The sequence below is a fragment of the Perognathus longimembris genome, chromosome 21 (genome assembly GCF_023159225.1).
Source record: "Perognathus longimembris pacificus isolate PPM17 chromosome 21, ASM2315922v1, whole genome shotgun sequence".
Classification (NCBI taxonomy): Eukaryota; Metazoa; Chordata; class Mammalia; order Rodentia; family Heteromyidae; genus Perognathus; species Perognathus longimembris.
In genome coordinates this window covers 16,438,860-16,457,370 of record NC_063181.1, presented here as the reverse complement: position 1 = coordinate 16,457,370, position 18,511 = coordinate 16,438,860, and the positions used below count along the sequence as shown (strand labels likewise).

At 34.7% G+C, this 18,511-nt stretch overlaps 1 protein-coding gene and 1 pseudogene across 1 annotated transcript in view; one reads left to right on the top strand and one right to left on the bottom strand.

Annotated features, from left to right (window-relative positions):
• Galntl6 (polypeptide N-acetylgalactosaminyltransferase like 6) overlaps positions 1–18,511 on the bottom strand; it is an 837,540-nt gene that overhangs the window by 341,491 nt on the left and 477,538 nt on the right. The window lies entirely within an intron of this gene.
• Positions 1,467–1,574, top strand: LOC125339740 (annotated as a pseudogene).

The window sequence follows — 18,511 nt, the reverse complement described above, 5'->3', positions numbered from 1 at the left end:
TTCTGCTCATGTGCAGCAGAGACATCAAAGTTCTTTTGTTTCTTGGGTGTTGTTTTTTTTTTTGCCAGTCCTGGGGCTTGAATTCCGGACCTGAGTACTGTCCCTGGCTTCTTTTTGCTCAAGCCACAGGGCCACTTCTGGCCTTTTCTGCCTATGTGGTACTGAGGAATCAAACCCAGAGCTTCATGTATACGAGGCGAGCACACTACCACTGGGCCACATTCCCAGCCCTCTTTTGTTTCTTCTACTTGCACTTGCATTATTTGTCCTCAAGGTTGTAGATAGGAAATGGCCCCTCCCACAGAGAGTCCATGTGTTGAAGGCTTAGTTTTCAATACAGCATGGTTCAGAGGTTTGGCATTTGAGAAATGGTTTATTCATGATAGTTTTGGCTTGGTATATGGATTAATCTTTTGGTAGATTCACATTTGATGTTATTGTTGGGAGATAAAAGAAATATTAGTACGTAGATCCTAGTTAGAGGAAACAGATCTTTGGGGGCATGCCTTTGAACAATGTATCTTGTTCCCTTCCCTTTACTGTTGGTCTATTTTTTCGGTTTCTTCTTTCTCCCTTATAAACGCCGTATTTTGATGTGACTGTCAGAATAGTAGGTTAGTTTACATAGTATTAGCATGAACATGTGAGTGTGAGTTGGGGTTCTCTGAAAATGCTGTGTCAGTATTAAAGATTCCATATATTGTGTGACTCTGGAAAGATGGAAGTCAAGAGCCAAAAGTATCTTGGGCTTTCTTAGTCACTTTAATAGCCACTGACCTTAATTCCTGTATCTAGCCTAACATTCATATGGTGAGTATATAAACTTGTAAGAATATATTGCTAAGTTTGGCAAACCTCTAGCTTCTACAAACCATACAAGAATGCCGTCGGTTAATATTACATGCTACAGATGAAAATTCTCTGCCTTGTTGTAGCCTTCTGCCTGATATTTCCACCAATTATACTAGTGGAAATTGTAATTTATCAATATAATTGGCATATATATGGTTTTATGGCTTTCTTATGTTTTGTTGCTGACTATAAAAATAACCTCTGTCACAGTGGGTAAAACACATCACTCAGGGTAACTTGAATCTATGTTGCTGGGCCTTGGTCACTGTTACTGTCTAGAATAAACTATGTCCTTATTTTCTTTAAAGTACAGCTGTTATTTTACCTCAACATGAGTAATGTGCTATGCTATGATGTTGACAGGTATGACAGAACTAGGTGACAGGAAATTTTCATTTCCATTCCAGTTTCACAGAACCATGAGCATATACGTGGCTGAACACTGAAATGTCATGATATAATACTGGGATATATAATGATCATGTCCAAGACCATTATTAACAACACGAAGCTATTGATGATCTATAACCAAAATAATTTATAATTATGATTACAAATGTATAATCTTTTGTTCCTTCTATGAGAGAACACTAGTATCCTTATATCAAAAAACAGTCTATGGCCATACCACCCTGAATACCCTGATCTCAGAAGCTAAGCCCAAATGGGCCTGGTTAGTACTTGGATGGGAGACCGCCTGGGAATACCCGGTGCTGTAGGCCAGGGGCTGGGGATATGGCCTAGTGACAAGAGTGCTTGCCTCATATACATGAAGCCCTGGGTTCGATTCCTCAGCACCACATATACAGAAAATGGCCAGAAGTGGCACTGTGGCTCAAGTGGCAGAGTGCTAGCGTTCAGCAAAAAGAAGCCAGGGACAGTGCTCAGGCCCTGCGTTCAAGACTCAGGACTGGAAAAAAAAATCTATTAGGCTGGGAATATGGCCTAGTGGTAAAGTGCTCACCTCATACACATGAAGCCCTGGGTTTGATTCCTCAACACCACATATATAGAAAAAAGCTGGAAGTGGCACTGTGGCTTAAGAGGTAGAGTGCTAGCCTTGAGCAAAAAAAAAGCCAGGTACAGTGCTCAGGCCTGAGTCCATGCCCCAAGACTGGCAACAAAAACAAAACAAATAAACAAAAAACAAACAAACGGGCTGGGAACATGGCCTAGTGAGAGAGTGCTTGCCTTGGATCCATGCCCTGGGTTCAATTCCTCAGCACCACATATATAGAAAAAGCCAGAAGTGGAGCTGTGGTTTAAGTGGTAGGGTTCTAGCCTTGAGGAAAAAGAAGCTGGGACAGTGCTCAAGCCCTGAGTTCAAGTCCCAAACTGGCAAAAAAATTTCAAAAAACAAAAACCAACAACTGTAGTTCAGAATGAAGTGATAGCAAGTGGTATAACAGAGTGTAAAACTCTAATTTGTCTTATTCAAAGAATGCTTAATTATATAGATGTATTTTATTGAAAGTAAGATGAGGTCTGGACGTAAGGTACAGAATCAAAATGCCCTAGGAAGATAAGGACAAGCAGATAAACGAATGATCTGAAGATGGGTGAATTTTCCACAATTTATTTTCATGAGGATGAATATGTTTTCAATTTGGGGCATACAGTAAAGACATGAATGGGAGATGGTATTTAGGTTAGGAACTTGGAGTTTGTAATAAATACATTAACTGAGATATGGTAGATTCAAGAGGGAACTCAAATGGTGTAGTACCTTAGAAAGGTTAGTTAGCAGTCCAAAAAATACCAGGAGATGGGTAAAGGAGGTTTAAGGAAGTGGGGAATTCAAGTGGAGTCAAGGAGAGAGGGGTAGAAAAATGAAGTCATAAAGTCCAAAGCATATCCTACAAAATTAATAAAATTGAGGGGGAAAGGTGAGTTTGGGAAGGATGGGGGAGAATATTAGAGGGTGGCATTATTTATAAACTGCTTTGTTAAAGGGAATAAAAATATATTTTAAAAAGACAACTGAAAATAGAACTAAAATCAAGTTTTCTTTGGAAATACCACTGTGATAGGGACACACATATATGTGCTATGGTTTGCTCTAGAATATTTTCCATAGGGACACATATGTATGTGCTATGGTTTGCTCTAGAATATTTTCCAAAAGGTTCATTTGTTAATGAGTTGGTTGCCAACTGTTGGGCATTTGGGAAAGTTATTGGATCCTGAGGGCTTCAATCTAATTAATGGATTAATTCCTAGATGGTTTCATAATATGATATCATTATTGGGCCTTGTGCTTAGCTGCAGGAAATAGGTCATCGTAAAAGTAGGTCACCTTGTCACAGGTCCCTTCCTGTCACTTGCTTTCCCAGTTGGCATGAGGTGAAATCTTGCTTTGCTATCCTATGCTCCCTGCCAAGATATTCTGCCTCAATAGGGACCAAGAAGCAATGCAGCCAAGTAACCGAGAGATGAAACTCCAAAAATGTGAGCAAAAATAAATCTTTTCTGCTTTTAACAGTTTCTCTCAGGTATTTGTCACAAAAATATCAAGACAGACCAATAAGTTCTTCTAAAATATTTGATGTATTCAAAGGGGGTTATGCAAGGAGAACTTTTAATTGCAAAAAAAGAGGAGGACCACCGAGATAGCTTGAAATATTGATCTTTAGTCATGATGTAATTACAAGGGCCATTATGAATATGTCCTTATAGAAGTACTTTTGTGTACACTTCTTGTGGCCTCTGTGCATGCTTGTGGTTCTGGTGGAGTCTTTTGTGATATCATTATCGCATAATTGTATGTAAGACTCTGTCTTCCATTACCTCCTAGTTTTATTTAGTTTTTGTTATGTTTGATGCAAGTTGCTCCATTTCGAATCTGGTAACTTTCCCAAACCTAAGGGATAAAATAAATTAGGAATAGTGATTGTTAAGACTCAAAAAATAACATCCCTAGTGCCAAAATATGGGGTTTATCTCTCTGTAATCATGGAGTTTATTTTCTTTATTTCTCATACTTCAGAAAAGAGCCTTTCAAGGTTACTTTAGCTAAATGAAATAGTTCCTTCCTAGAAGGAATGAGACTATTATGAAATTTCTAATCAGGAAAGATAGACTCTCAGGACAATAAAAAAAAAAAAACCCAGACTACTTAGGAAGTTCCACCCAGCCCCAGTTTTCATAGCTTCTTCTGAGGATTTGTTACCCAGAATACTTTAACCTATGAGAGGAAAACACTCTTGCCACTAGGCCATATTCCCAGCACCAGACTTTAACGTATGTAATGAGATGACCTTTATTCACCAGTGCACTTCTTCCACCCCTTCTCTCATATTTTGCCATTTCCAATGTACAGCAAATCCAAGCCACGTTCAAGTTGCTATTCTTTTAAGTAGCCCAGATGGTATACAACCATGATACCCTTCTTTGAGGTTTTAGTTTACATTTAGGATAGCTCCCATATATATTTTGTACACATTAAATACATTTTTTAACCTTTTTACTTCCTCTCCCCTCTCCTCTTCTCTTGAGTCAGGATCTTACGATGCATTTCAGGCTTACCTCTAATTCAGGATCCTCATTTCTTAGCCTCCTGAGTCTTATGATTACAGATATGTGACACTATGTAGGCTTTTTTTCCTCCTATTAATCTGCCTTTCATCTCCTTCAACAAAACCTCAAAGGAGAGGAGAAACACCTCTTCAGCACTACAGTCTTGTGTCTGTGCTGTTACTTCCTCTGACAAAAGACACATAGAACAAAAACCATGAAAAAACCCTTAAAATCTCTTCTGATACAGGTATAGATTTCAGAGAGAAAATATTTATTAATTTATCATTAAAAAGTGCTCAAAACATTCTCTGATATTTCTTTCTTTCTCTTATACACACAAACTCACACTTGATTTATTGTGAAAACTAAAGATATGACATTAATGGGTCATATATTTCTAATTATTATTGAACTATTTATGGTAAATTTTGACAAAGGTAATAATTTAATATTTACCAACCAATTCCTAGTGAAAAGGGTATTAGCATATATTAATATATTAGATGTAAACTAGTAAAATGTATCATCAAATATAAATATGTTTAAATGTATTCAAGTTAGAATTGTTTTTCTTAGATTAATGATACACTCCCTCAGATAGAAAATAATTTTATTTTTCTATTTTCCTCAGTGTTTGGCGCATAGTTTGTCCTTAAGGAATGCTCGTATAATTGTTACTTCCTAATAGTATTAACATTCACATGTACTATGGTTAAAAGACCATTGAATTTAAAATATAGTTTCAAACTCTAATTCTCTTACAGTTGCTACATGTATGACTTTGAGCATATATTTAAAATGTTTGAGGTACAAATTTCTTACTTGAAAAATAAGAATAAAAACATCTAGAAAGATTTTTCCCAATGATTGAATAATATATGTGATAATGCCTAGTATAGTATGTGAAACATAAAAGGATTTGGGACAATATGATAAACTTGCAAAACAAGAGCATTGCTTGATTATGGCAAAAGGATCATCCTGAATTTCAAGGACATTTTCAAATCTAGGAACATTTTGGCTTTCAAAAGATGAGTGTGAACTGCTGTTAGCAAATTCTAAAAATAAAAATTATGTAATATTTACCTTTTCTTTCTTGGAGGTCCAATATATTTTTTATATTGCACCATCTTTTATATTTCCCCACATTCTTGTACCAGAAACTCAAAGCTGAATCCTGAAAATGGTAACAAGTTCAAATGCAATTTTCTTAAAGTGTTAGTCTAGGAGTCAAAGATCAGAAAAGCTTTTTATTCTTTTTGAACTGTAAATTAAAAGATTTCTAGTAAAGATGGATCAGCCTTCTGGATATTATACCTGATCAAATACTTCGTACTTTAAAATATTATTTGAAAAGTTAGGTATTATCTAAAATCATGTATAGCTATAGTTAGGAAACATTGTAAATCTTAACTAAATAGCAGTTTGACTTGTTTTTGCTAAAACAGAAAATCTATGAACATTAAGCTTCAGCTAAACTTCTTACAGGATTTCAGTCAGACCATAGCATGGGTTTACACATCTATTTAGTGGAATATAAAACTATAGTCAGCCTAATTGGAAAAGCAGGAATAACTCTAAGCAAAAGTAAGAGAAAAAGTACAAATTGTTTTGTTGTTGCCACAAAACCACAACATATTAAGCCACCCTTAGAAATCCATTGAATATATATACGCATATCGATATGTATATATGTGTGTATATATGTATGTATGTATGTATATACACCCAAAACCAATGCATTTCAAAAGGCTCTTAAGGAATGAGAGAGCACTCAATGAAATCTAGTAACATTTAAAACAGTATGTGCATTGCTAAGACTGCATAGACTGCATATGCTGTGATAGGACATAAGAGCCACTTGGCAGAGATTACGCAGGATCACCCGGAAGACCCTGCCATTCATTTATATGGCTAAGCGAGATTGTATAGTCTTTTCCTGAGACCTATTTCTCTCTGTATCTTCTGTGGTCTTTCAAGTTTAACAGGTCAATTGTTTGAGTAGGATGTGTATTAATTTTTAGCAGACTGGTTCACATAATGAGGGCAATCAACACATCTACTGTTTCTTTTCTGTTATGTAGTGTCGATGTTCACAGTCAGCTATTCCATCCCATGAAGGAAAAGGCTTGTGCTAAGATCAGAATTCTAAATGAGAGGTGTCACTTGCAAAATCTACTGCAGGTGCATAAACATCTTCATTAAGATCTTATTAGGATTCTGCTCTTTACTTCACATATGAAGAAACTGCTTTAAAATTACCTAATTTAACTTGCATATTGTTCTTACACTGCCATGTTCCAGATTTGCATCTACTTTGTATGCAATTACATGGTTACAGAGAAGGGTTAAAGAGCCAACAAAACTCTTGTGAAAAAAATAGAAACTAACATAAAATGATGAAAGATTCCCCTAGGGACTGTATCCATCAGTAGTCACATTGTCAATGTAATACAGCAACAGCTTGGTTTCTGGTGACATTTTCAAAAGAAGGCAAATGTCTTTCTTTATCAGGTTAGCATATGCAAATCTCAGCACATATTGATAAAGCAGGTGTAAAGGGATGTTTGTTTGGATGAATGATAAGATAGAAGTGAGCATATGAATTTTCTTTAATATGATAAAGCCAGGTAAAGAAAGAGCAAGGAGTCTAGTTAATAGGACTTTGAATAAAACCTTGACATCAGAATTATAACTCAATTATAACTCTGCTGAAGACTGCCCATTTCATCATACATGGAGAACTTCTCTGAAAAGCAAAAAGAGGAATTTAACATAAGTAAAGTCATCCATGACAACAGTTTTACATACTGTTTATACTAAATGTATAGATGACATATTTCTATATGAAAAGGTGATTAAAATGAGCATAATGATTACAAAAGAAAATTTTTTAGTTGAGTGACACAGCTTGGTCTTGAAGATAAGCTGTGACCTTCAGGGCATTCATAAATGTCACTGAGTCTCAGTTTTTTCAATTATGAGTCAATCACAAAATAAAACTATTAAATATCTTTGTTTCATAAAATAACAGTAAGGATAGAGAAGCTCCAATAATGAGTGGTATTAAACTTGCTAATGATTTTGTTGAGTTTATCAGGAATTTATTTAGAATAAAAGTAGAAAGGTAAAAGAAGAAAAGATATTTCTTCAAATCAAAAGTTCTAATATAAAATTAATATCTATTGTACAAACAAATAGAAAGCTATGTCTATTTGCTGTCTATTTAAGCCTGAACTCAAACTTATTAAATGCAATGAATGTTGAGAATCTAGTTTTTCCAGACAGAGAATTATCACTAATGCACGCATAGCAGATCATTAAGTTAATACTTCTCATCATCATTGTACCAGAGATTCTGTGTAGTGCAAATGCATTTAAGAAAATAAAATGACTGTGCAAAAACTTAAAAAGCAACTAATTTTTCTTCTTCATAGACAATATCATTTTGTAGTCAGAACACCCCCAAATGATGCACAGATTAATGAGAATAATATTTAGAAGTATCTGTATAGCAACTCAATAAATAAAAATCAGTGTAACACTTGCACTTGTTTCAGATCCAAATAATCAAGAAATTAAAAAAGATGAAAATGATTTACAATGCCATCAAGTTAAAAAAGGTAATATTTAGTAAACATTAAAAACATATCAACATAGATGAATACAATCTTTCTTGATTAAAAGATTGATGAAATATTACGAAGATGTAAATTCTCTCCAAACAGGTTTTGTGGAACACTTCATTGTATATAACCAACAAAGACTCATATCCTGTAGTTAAGTATAGTACCCTCTGTGGAGAGCTCAGCTCCAGGGAATAGGTACCTACCAGGGTGGTGAGGCTTAGGGGAAAGGGTAGAAAAAATGAAACAGGGAAAGGAAGAGAATTCAGTCAAGAATGTCTGGTCTATACCACTAAATGAAGAAAAATAAGGAAAGGATTGGGTTGAAGGGACACGAAAACGTTGAAGGGGGTGATATTGATCAGGATACACTGTACTTACAAACTGTTTTGTTAAATGGTACTTTCTTTACAAAATGACTTAAAGATAATAAAATTAATGATCAGAAAAAAAGAAATGTGTACATATGGTTATGAAGAGATTTCTAGCAGCATAACTTACAATGTTTTCAAATTGGGAAACATCCTAATATCCATGAACAGAAAGAAGGACAAATAATCGAGCCATGTCACAGAATGTTCTGCCATAAAGAGAATGAATGAAATACCTGAATGAAGGAGAGATAAATCTCACAACCCATATGGAGCAAATGTTTACTATAGTGTTAAGATTCGTGATTGCTTTTGGGGAGAATAAGAGTGATGTCATGATTATAGCGTCAAAGAACTTTTTCAGAGTTTGACAAAATCTCATTTCTTGATCTGGTAGTATTTTTCTAATAATAAATCATTATATGATTAGTCTTTTCTCATGAGTATATTAATAATTATGTTACATATTGTAACAAATATTTAAAGAGAAGCCAAAAAATACCTCATAGATTGCAAAGAAAGAGAAGAAATGGAAAATGAGAAAGTAAATTATAATACATAGACCTAAAAGAAGACCCAACATCGAACAAAATGAAATATGCAAATAAAGAACAGAAAAGTAAAATAGTGTGTAAATTCATTGTTAGCCACGCAAATGTAAATCAAAACCATGATATCAACACCATATGTACATCAGGATGTAAAAAGCAAAAGTAAATTTTCATAAGAGAACAGTGAGCAACATAATGGAGCACATGTAACAGTGACAGCAACATAAACACATTCATAGACTTTAAATATAGTAATTTAAAAATCAAATATGTATTTTTCCACTGCTGTATATCAAATTACTATAGCATTCATAGTTACGTAAGTCAGAATTTTGAACTGGTATTGCTGGCTGGCTGTGTTCAGAGTTTTACTGGCTAAAATCAAGATGTGGGGAATAGGATTTCAGTTTTTCTCTTGGGAGTGATGGTAGGCAAAGTTAATTCCGTGATGGTAGGCAAAGTTAATTTCCTTATGACTGTATTGTGGAAGTCTTTCCATGGTGGTTGTTAGATGGAGCTGTTCTTTAAGAAACTACCCACATAGTTCTCACCATTTCCAACCCAGCACTGGTATTCCAAACCTTTGTGTGTCCTCTCACTCCTTTCTCTGCTTCTTTATAAGGCTCACGTGATTAGATCAAACCTACCAGGACAATCTCCTTTATCTTATTATTAACTGTCCCATGGAATATAAAATACTCTCAGGAGAAAAGTTCATTTCCATGTCCTTTGATTATTCAGACTATAAATTATTCCAGGGGAATAAAGTGGGAACAAACACTTAAAGATGCTCATACTTGCAGGATTTAACAACTCATTTACTTCACTGATCATGTTTCCAGTGATGAAAGTTTTACAAATATATACCTTTCCCTGTCTTTCTCTTATCTTCCTCCTCCCCTACATAGGATCTCAGGAATATGAAGGTCATCAGACCCTCTTCTTACATCCTTGACCGGAGGAATGAAGCAACATCGAAGACAAGACCTACAGATCCAGAATAAGACCAGTACAATTTGAATAAACAGGCCCAAGGTCACCAGTCAGCCAGAGGTCAAGCCTCAGCATTTACATCTGGAAACCTATGTGGCTGAGCTTTTGTTTTAAAAAAATGCAGGCTCTACCACAGCACATGTGGGGAAGACTGTACATTTTCTTGAGATAACAGTATGTACAATTCTTATGTTCACAGGCAAAATCAATACATATCTATGTGCTTTTCTCCCAAATCTTGCTATTATTTGTAAATTGGCAGTAAGTTTGGGAAAGGAAATCCTGATATCTTAAAATTGCGTCTACCCTCAGTCTCTGAAAGATGAACATGTTTCCAAATGTTAATTACAACTACCACCTACTATGTCCTATATAAATTTGGCCAAGATATCCTTCTTAGATGCTATAGAATATATAAATACACCAAATGATAACTGTATAATAGATCAACAGATGACAATGAAAATAATGGGATGAAATACAATGCCGATCTCACAGACACAATGTTCAACAAAATAAAAAAGAAGAGTACTGATAAAGAACATAAAGAAAAAAAGTTTATTTAGCTCACATTTTCAAGGACCTAGTGAGTACTGCTCAAATCGCAATGATAAGAGCACATGATGTTACAAGGCAGGAAGCCAGAGTAAAGGGCATTCTCCTGGGACTCTTCCTGTTAATCCTATCAATTTAAAATGGCTGCACTGAGAGGCAACCTTTCCTCCTAGAAACCCTTTGGGGACCAGCAGCATTCGGGCTATAATAATTGGCAATATATGATACAGTTGCAAAAAGAACTAAAGATAATGCTTTTCTGTATATGTATGGCATGATAGAAGAAAGGGTAACAGTATGATTTAAAAATAACTTATAAATGATTCAGTAATAAATCGAGATTAAATTTAATTCTTACTTTCATAATTGCACTGATTGAAGTTGAAGGAAAATAAAGAAAATTCTAAAGGTGTTGAAAAATTAAGAGAAGGTGAGTTTTAAAAGTGTGTTGAAGTGACATGTGTGCCTTTTAGTAATTGTTTTTATTATGCAAAGCACTTTTGGTACAATTCACTTAGTTCTGTTTTAAGGAATTTTCTTCTTAAATATATTTGATATGGTTTGAATTACCTTTCTTGACACACTGATTAAAAGCTTCAATTTCATCATACCTGAAATATTTTTTTTTCTATAAATTCTCTTATTTGAAGGGGAAGCACTTCCTGTGTCTGAATGATCTGAATTTAAGTAGCATTCACAAATGAGTCCTTTTGGGGTGGCCTTAAGGAAATGAACTTCCAGTTTGAAAATTGTTACATAGCACATGGTATGATTGTCCTACTTAAAAATGCTAATGAATAAGATTAGATGGAAAGAATTTCAGTGGAAACTTTCATCTTCTTTTATACTTGACTGTCTTATATAATTTAATTTCATTTTATTTCAGCCTGACATAAAATGAAGAATCCCATTGTCCTCTTAGCTGCCATTTCTTTTGATATTTGAAATGTATTTAATTACACAAGGTCACATCTAAGGAGATAAAACTCTCTAGAGAGAATGTAAATGAACTTTTTCCTATCAGATCACTTATGAATTCTTTATTACCCTAAAATTACATGATATTATCCTGAAGTGACATGAAATGTCTTATTTCTTGTCTTTCCCATTCTTGAAATGAAACTGGAATATTAAGAAAAATAATGCTTCTGAGAATTGTCTGCTCCAAAGGCTACATTCTTCCATTACTCATGATTGGTAATTGTCAGCTCACAGCAGGAGAGGTCGTAAGAATATTCTGGGTACATTTAGAGGCTGGAATTTGGATTTGTCTCTTGTGAGGCAAATTACAACAGCTGTTCTCAGTGGTTTAGACATGCCAAAATTCTGTTTATGGTAAGATATTTCATACCAATTGTTAGAAAAAATTTTCTATCAATATGGTGCTGAAAGGCCACCTGGAGACAATCTTCCAGAATGAATACAAACACCACTACACGACAAATCAGAAAGGGTCTCAAAGTGCAGTACTCCTACTATAAGTAAGGAATAATTAATCAATTGACTGTGCAATTTATTTATTCTCCAGTGTATACTACAGTTACACCATGTCATCCCAAATCCAATCTCTATTTCTTCTTAGCATTATGGGTATTGAAATTATGCAGACTCTGAGGATTTGTATTCTTGCAAATAAATGAAATACTTTTTACAGATTTCTTCCTAAACTCCCACAACATTTAAGGAATTCATGATAAATCTCACAACTCACACAAAGCGTCAGACATAAGAAGTGTAGCTGTGCTGCTCAGGATATACCTGCTGTGGCTTTATGAATACAGATAAATAGGACATGTACAACATATTTCTTTTGAATAATAAGTTTGGCTACATAACAATGGAGATACTAATGGGATCTGTACTATGATAAAGTATGAGACTATCTTTGTGAAGTTTGCAAGTGTTCTGACCATTTATCCACCAAATACTACTATTCCCTGAGAAAGAAGTTTAAATTTTGAAATTAATAGGAATCAAAACTGCTGGTTAAGCAGGTTTCCTCCAGTGAGGAAAATATGATGTGATTTCTATGGAAATAGCTTTACATATCTGAAAATATTTTAATTAAGTTGAGGAAAATGAAAAGACTCTGACAAAGAATGTTATAGGCAAGATAGTGAAAAGGGAAGGAATGAACCAACTTGGACTTTACAAGATATATTGTTCACAAAACAGAATGATATTAAATGGATGTCAAACAATAATAGTTGATTGGCTTTTGGGATAATTTCAATAGCTAGTAGTCTGTAGAGGACTTTGTATATAAGAAAAAACAGATAAATGCAATAAAGAAAATAAAAATAAATTACCATTTAATGACTAGGATTTTTCTAGATATATCCAATACAATGCAAGTGAAATGAAACACATCATGTTAAAAAAAAGTGCATTGTGTAGTAGAAGATTTGTAGAGCTACAAATGTGTCTCTTTGATATAGCACCGGCTAGTTTATGCAAGGCCTTGGCTTTGATTCCCAGCATTTCAAGGAAAAAAGAAAAGAAAACAAAATTTACATATAGGTCCTTTGTGCAGTACTGAGGTAAGAGAGATTAATTGATGTAGGTACTAACTTTGAGTAAGATGGAAATAAAAAGTTCTGGTGTTGAATAGTAGCTCAGTATGAATAATAAAAAAGGAATGCTTTTTACTACAAAACTGCTATGTGAGGAGATACATATGTTACAGTGGCTGAAATATTATATAGGATACAAATGTATTAAAATGTAAGACAGCTCATAATTACATGTAAGTTTTACATATCTTATTCATCATTATGCTAAATTTAAAATATTACTAAAGGTGAGATCTATGTTCAGGTCTTTCTGTTGCATTGAAATACTGAATTTTCTTTTAATCCTAAAAGTTAGGATTAACTAAAACCTGAGAATAAATAGCCAGATGCTGGTGGCTTCCACATATAACTCTAACTACTTCAAGGGTTGAGACCTGGTGTGTCATAGTTTGAAGCCAGTCAGGACAGAAAAATTTTCAGAACTCAATTTTTAATTGCCAGGAAAATGTCAGATGAGAAACATGGCTCTAATAGTAGAGCACTGTTTATGAGCAAACAAGCCAAGTCTCTAGAGTCCTGAGTTCAAGTCCTGCCTAGCTACAGGCACACCAAATTTGAAGATTATAAGGCCTATCACCTTGGCTTGCTTTGTAGTTTAAATGAAATTAGACTTTTGACATGACTACAGACTTGTAACACTCCATATGTGCATAACACATTTCTAAAAGGTCCCTTTAAAAATAAAATATTTCTGAGAAGATTTATAATTTAAGTCCTCGTAAGTTCACACTTTAATGATTAGTTATTCTTTTTTAGTGAAAAGTTTGGCCCAATGACAAATCTTATCCTTGATGTTTTTATGATAATGTCATAATTTAGTAGGACTCTTATGGTTAAGTTTCTATTTTGTAGATGTGCATTTTCTAAAGCTGTTAAATGTAGGAGTTTGACAGGTCATCAAGATTTGAACCATATAAAACTCTCTTGACCTGCCAGGAGGAAAAGAAAGCAGAGGCAAAGCAGAGCAGAAATATCTGAATATTCAAGGCTGGCAAAGAACCCAAATCAATTCTGTTGCATCTATTTTACTCAGTACATTTTCTAAAAAATGACTTCAAATCCAGCTATGTTATTCCAATTAAATTAAAGACAGAACAAGACAGATTTTTCAAAAATCTTTGAAGGTGGGAAAAATGTCTCTTCTCACCCCCCAAAAGTAATAGGAAAGAAAAAAAATAAAAAGAAAACATTTATTAAAAGGTAATTAATTTCATGGGAGGATTCATGAAGAATCATTTAGCAATAAATGTCCTACACTGATAATCAATGACAAGGTTTAACTGATCACTAGATTTGCCTAGAGATTTATGCAAGGTTTATTCTGATCTATACTCCCTTCTTGCATTACTGGAACCTATATTATTTGTGCATACTTATGAGTTCTATAAGGAAAATAGACATTACTTTTCTAAACTATGTTTTGCAAGATTTGATAAAATGTGTGTCTGTGTGTGTGTGTTGCTTGTGCATGTGTACTTATAACAGGTACACCTCCCTTATGTTGGTGTTTAATTCCAATAATTCCTTTGCATATTGAAATATCACATTGAAAATGTACTTGCTACCCAATCTACCAAGCATTATAACTTAGCATCATGTACCTTAAATATTCTCAGAACATGTAAATCACTTCATTGATGAGAATAGTGATATAATGCAAAGCCTGTATTATAATAAAATATTGGAAAATCTCATAGAATTTATTGGATATGTGTGTTTGTAATAAGCTGGAAGCACAGCACTTATTATGTTGAGTAGGGGTTATTTCCCTCATGAGTATGTGGCTACTGGGTTGTTCATCAACCATCAAGTATCCTAGTTAAGCAAAAACCAACCTCAAAAATTCAAAGTTTGGTTTCTACTGAATAGGTATTTCTTCCTCATCATCAAAAAAGATTGCAAGCTGAGACATCAAAAGTTGTGATCTTCCTGCAATGGATATATGCAGAACTAAAAAAATTACCTTCTTCCAAAACAAAACCGCAAAGAACCAATAGCCTCCTCATCAAGTGGGCTAAAGACTTACAAAGAATCTTTTCTGATGAGGAAATGAGAATGGCCAATAGACATATGAAAAAATGCTCTACATCACTGGCCATAAAGGAAATGCAAATCAAAACAACATTGAGATTCCATCTCACCCCAGCAAGAATGTCATATATCAAGAAAACTAATAATAACAATTGTTGGAGGGGATGTGGCCAAAAGGGAACCCTACTTCATTGTTGGTGAGAATGTAAACTGGTTCAGCCACTCTGGCAAGCAGTATGGAGATTCCTCAGAAGGCTCAATATAGAACTCCCCTATGACCCAGCAGCCCCACTGTTGGGTATCTATCCAAAAGAACACAAACAAAATCACAGTAAGGCCACCAGCACAACAATGTTCATCGCAGCACAATTTGTCATAGCGAGAATCTGGAACCAACCCAGATGCCCCTCCATAGATGAATGGATCAGGAAAATGTGGTACATATACACAATGGAATTTTATGCCTCTATCAGAAAGAATGACATTGTTCCATTTGTAAGGAAATGGAAGGACTTGGAAAAAGTTATACTAAGTGAAGTGAGCCAGACCCAAAGAAACATGGACTCTATGGCCTCCCTTATTGGCAATAATTAGTACAGGATTAGGCAAGCCATAGCAGAGCATCACAAGGCCCAATAGCTATACCCTTAGGAACACATAAGATGATGCTAAGTGAAATGAACTCCATGTTATGGAAACAAGTGATATATCACAGTTGTAACTACTTTCAACGTCCTATGTGTATGTGTAGTTTCTATTATTGATGATGTTCTTGTATCACCTTCCTATGGTTGTACCTACACTATCTCTGTAACCTTATCTGAGTATATTGGAAACCGTGTTTACTGGTATTGGAAGTAGGAAATTCAAAGGGAATACCAAATTTGAGAGACACAGGGTAAAAAAAGAGAAATAACTACAAAAGCAATACTTGCAAAACTGTTTGGTGTAAGTGAACTGAACACTTGGGGGGGGGAGGGAAAGGGGGGGAGGGAGGAGGGCATGAGGGACAAGGCAACAAACAGTACGAGAAATGTATCCAATGCCCAACGTATGATACTGTAACCTCTCTGTACATCAGTTTGATAATAAAAATTTGAGAAAAAAAAAGTTGTGATCTTTTGCACCCCATGGAATTTATTTACTAAAACTGAGAAATTGTTTAAGTAATTATTGCAAACATTTACCTATTGAGAAATTAATGACTAGTTATCATTTAAATTCTTTCATGAATAAACTTCAAGACCTGAAAAACCTTGAGATCAAAACACCAAACATCTGTTCTAGGGAGCATCTAAATCATTAGAACTTAAAATTAGTCATGTATTAAGTTCTGCAAGAATGGTGCAGTAATGCTATCATGACCATCTTTATTAGTCTCTGGATTACAAGAAAATGAGAAAATGTTTGACATTATCTATGAGAGCCTATAACTATAGTTGGCGCTGGAGAAACCTTCTATCTCAATATATGCTGTCTTCTTTTAAAAATTCTTCATCCTTTAACAAAAAATCCTACATTTAGAAGGTTTAATGAGCAGTATGTAACCTTTATCTTCTCAGAACAAAGGATTTGTGTGACTCCAGTTGAGTATGACTAGAGATCATTAAGGGTCAAAACCCAAGCCACAATCTTTGAAGTTCTATGCCCTGTACTGCACCTGTGATGCATGTAGTCTGACTGCAGGGACTAAACTTTATTCACTCTGAGCCACAGGATAACCATCAGAAAGTAGTTTCAACCCCAGAATCTAATATGTGGGTTCAGTACTCTTTACATAATAAAAATCACGTTAAAATATACATAACATGTATGATCTACTTTTGAATATCTAGTTCTATAGTGTTTAATATATTTTGATTGTTATAAACCAATATATAAGACATTTTCTTTTGTATAGCTTGAAATTGTACAGTTGTTATACAACCTTCTTTTCCCCTTTAGTCCAATTCCTGACATCTCTACTATACTGCTTTCTGTTTCTATGAATATGGTTGTTTTGGATACTTCATACAGTGAGAAATATGTAGTAGTTGTCATTGTGTGACTGGCTCATTTTACTTAGCTTGGTGTTTTCCAAGTGTATCTATGATGTGGCATGTGTCAGCATTCTATTTTATGACTGATTGGTAATACATTTACACATATACCTTGTCTTGTCTATTTATACCTTTTTTTAAACCAAAGATGGGGTTCCTCCTACCTTTTGGCTGTTATGACTGATGATACAATGAACAAGCTGGTTTGCAACTGTAGTTCTATATCAGGAGGGGAAAGTTACTCAATTTCATTTCCCTATCCACAAAGGATGGAGGATTTTCTTTTAAATTCCAAGTTCATCTGTTCACCTACCAGCAGTTCAAATGCCGTTGATACCTTGCATGCTATATCATATAATGATTTTTAGCTGTATTGAAATTTAACTTTAAGTTGAGAAATAAGTGTGTGTGTGTGTGTGTGTGTGTGTGTGTGTGTCTGTCTGTCTGTTTGTAACTGCAATACATAATAAGAAAACAACTGAGGACAATGTCACCTATAAAGGATGTCTTTGGTAATATTCCAATAAATGGGGAGACATAAAAGTTAAAACCCAACAGAAATTCCTTGGTGAATGTTGCAGTGGAGCTTAAATGGGGAGCTGGTAATGAATACAGCAATATTTACAGAGTCCATCATGAACAATCCTAATTCAGTCCATTAATGACATATAGCAGAAGACCAGAGAGAAGACAACAGCTCTACCCACTAGGGCCTTGTGGCAGGTGGAAGAGGAGGAGACTAAGTAGTCTTCACCCAGTGATAGCACTATCAGAATGTGTACCATCTCTAGGGAAATGAGGAAACGTTAATTGTTTAAATACTATGTTGATCATTTCAAACAGAAGTAATTAAGTTTGATTTGGAAGATAAACTTTTCTCTCTCAGGAGGAATGAAGACTTGTGGAATTGGACTCACTTGAAAAGAAATAAGGACGACTCTGTGAAAATACAATTCATAGCAGTTTAAAAGTTATTTTGGGGCTGGGAATATGACCTAGTGGCAAGAGTGCTTGCCTCCTACACATGAAGCTCTCGGTTCGATTCCCCAGCACCACATATATGGAAAATGGCCAGAAGGGGCGCTTTGGTTCAGGTGGCAGAGTGCTAGCCTTGAGCGGGAAGAAGCCAGGGATGGTGCCTCAGGCCCTGAGTCCAAGACCCAGGACTGGCCAAAAAAAAAAAAAAGTCATTTTTGCTACCAATATGATATACCACAGGAAACTCTGCAATACATTCTTTTTTACTATTATTGCTACTCCCTATTGTAATAACCTTATAATTTATTTTATTAATACAAGTTGTGGGCAGCTTTGATTTCAAAATATAGATAAACACTCAGTTTCAAGTTATGCTAAATTATGTTATTTATATACTATTACTGAATTTTCTTTAATCTGGTGAAA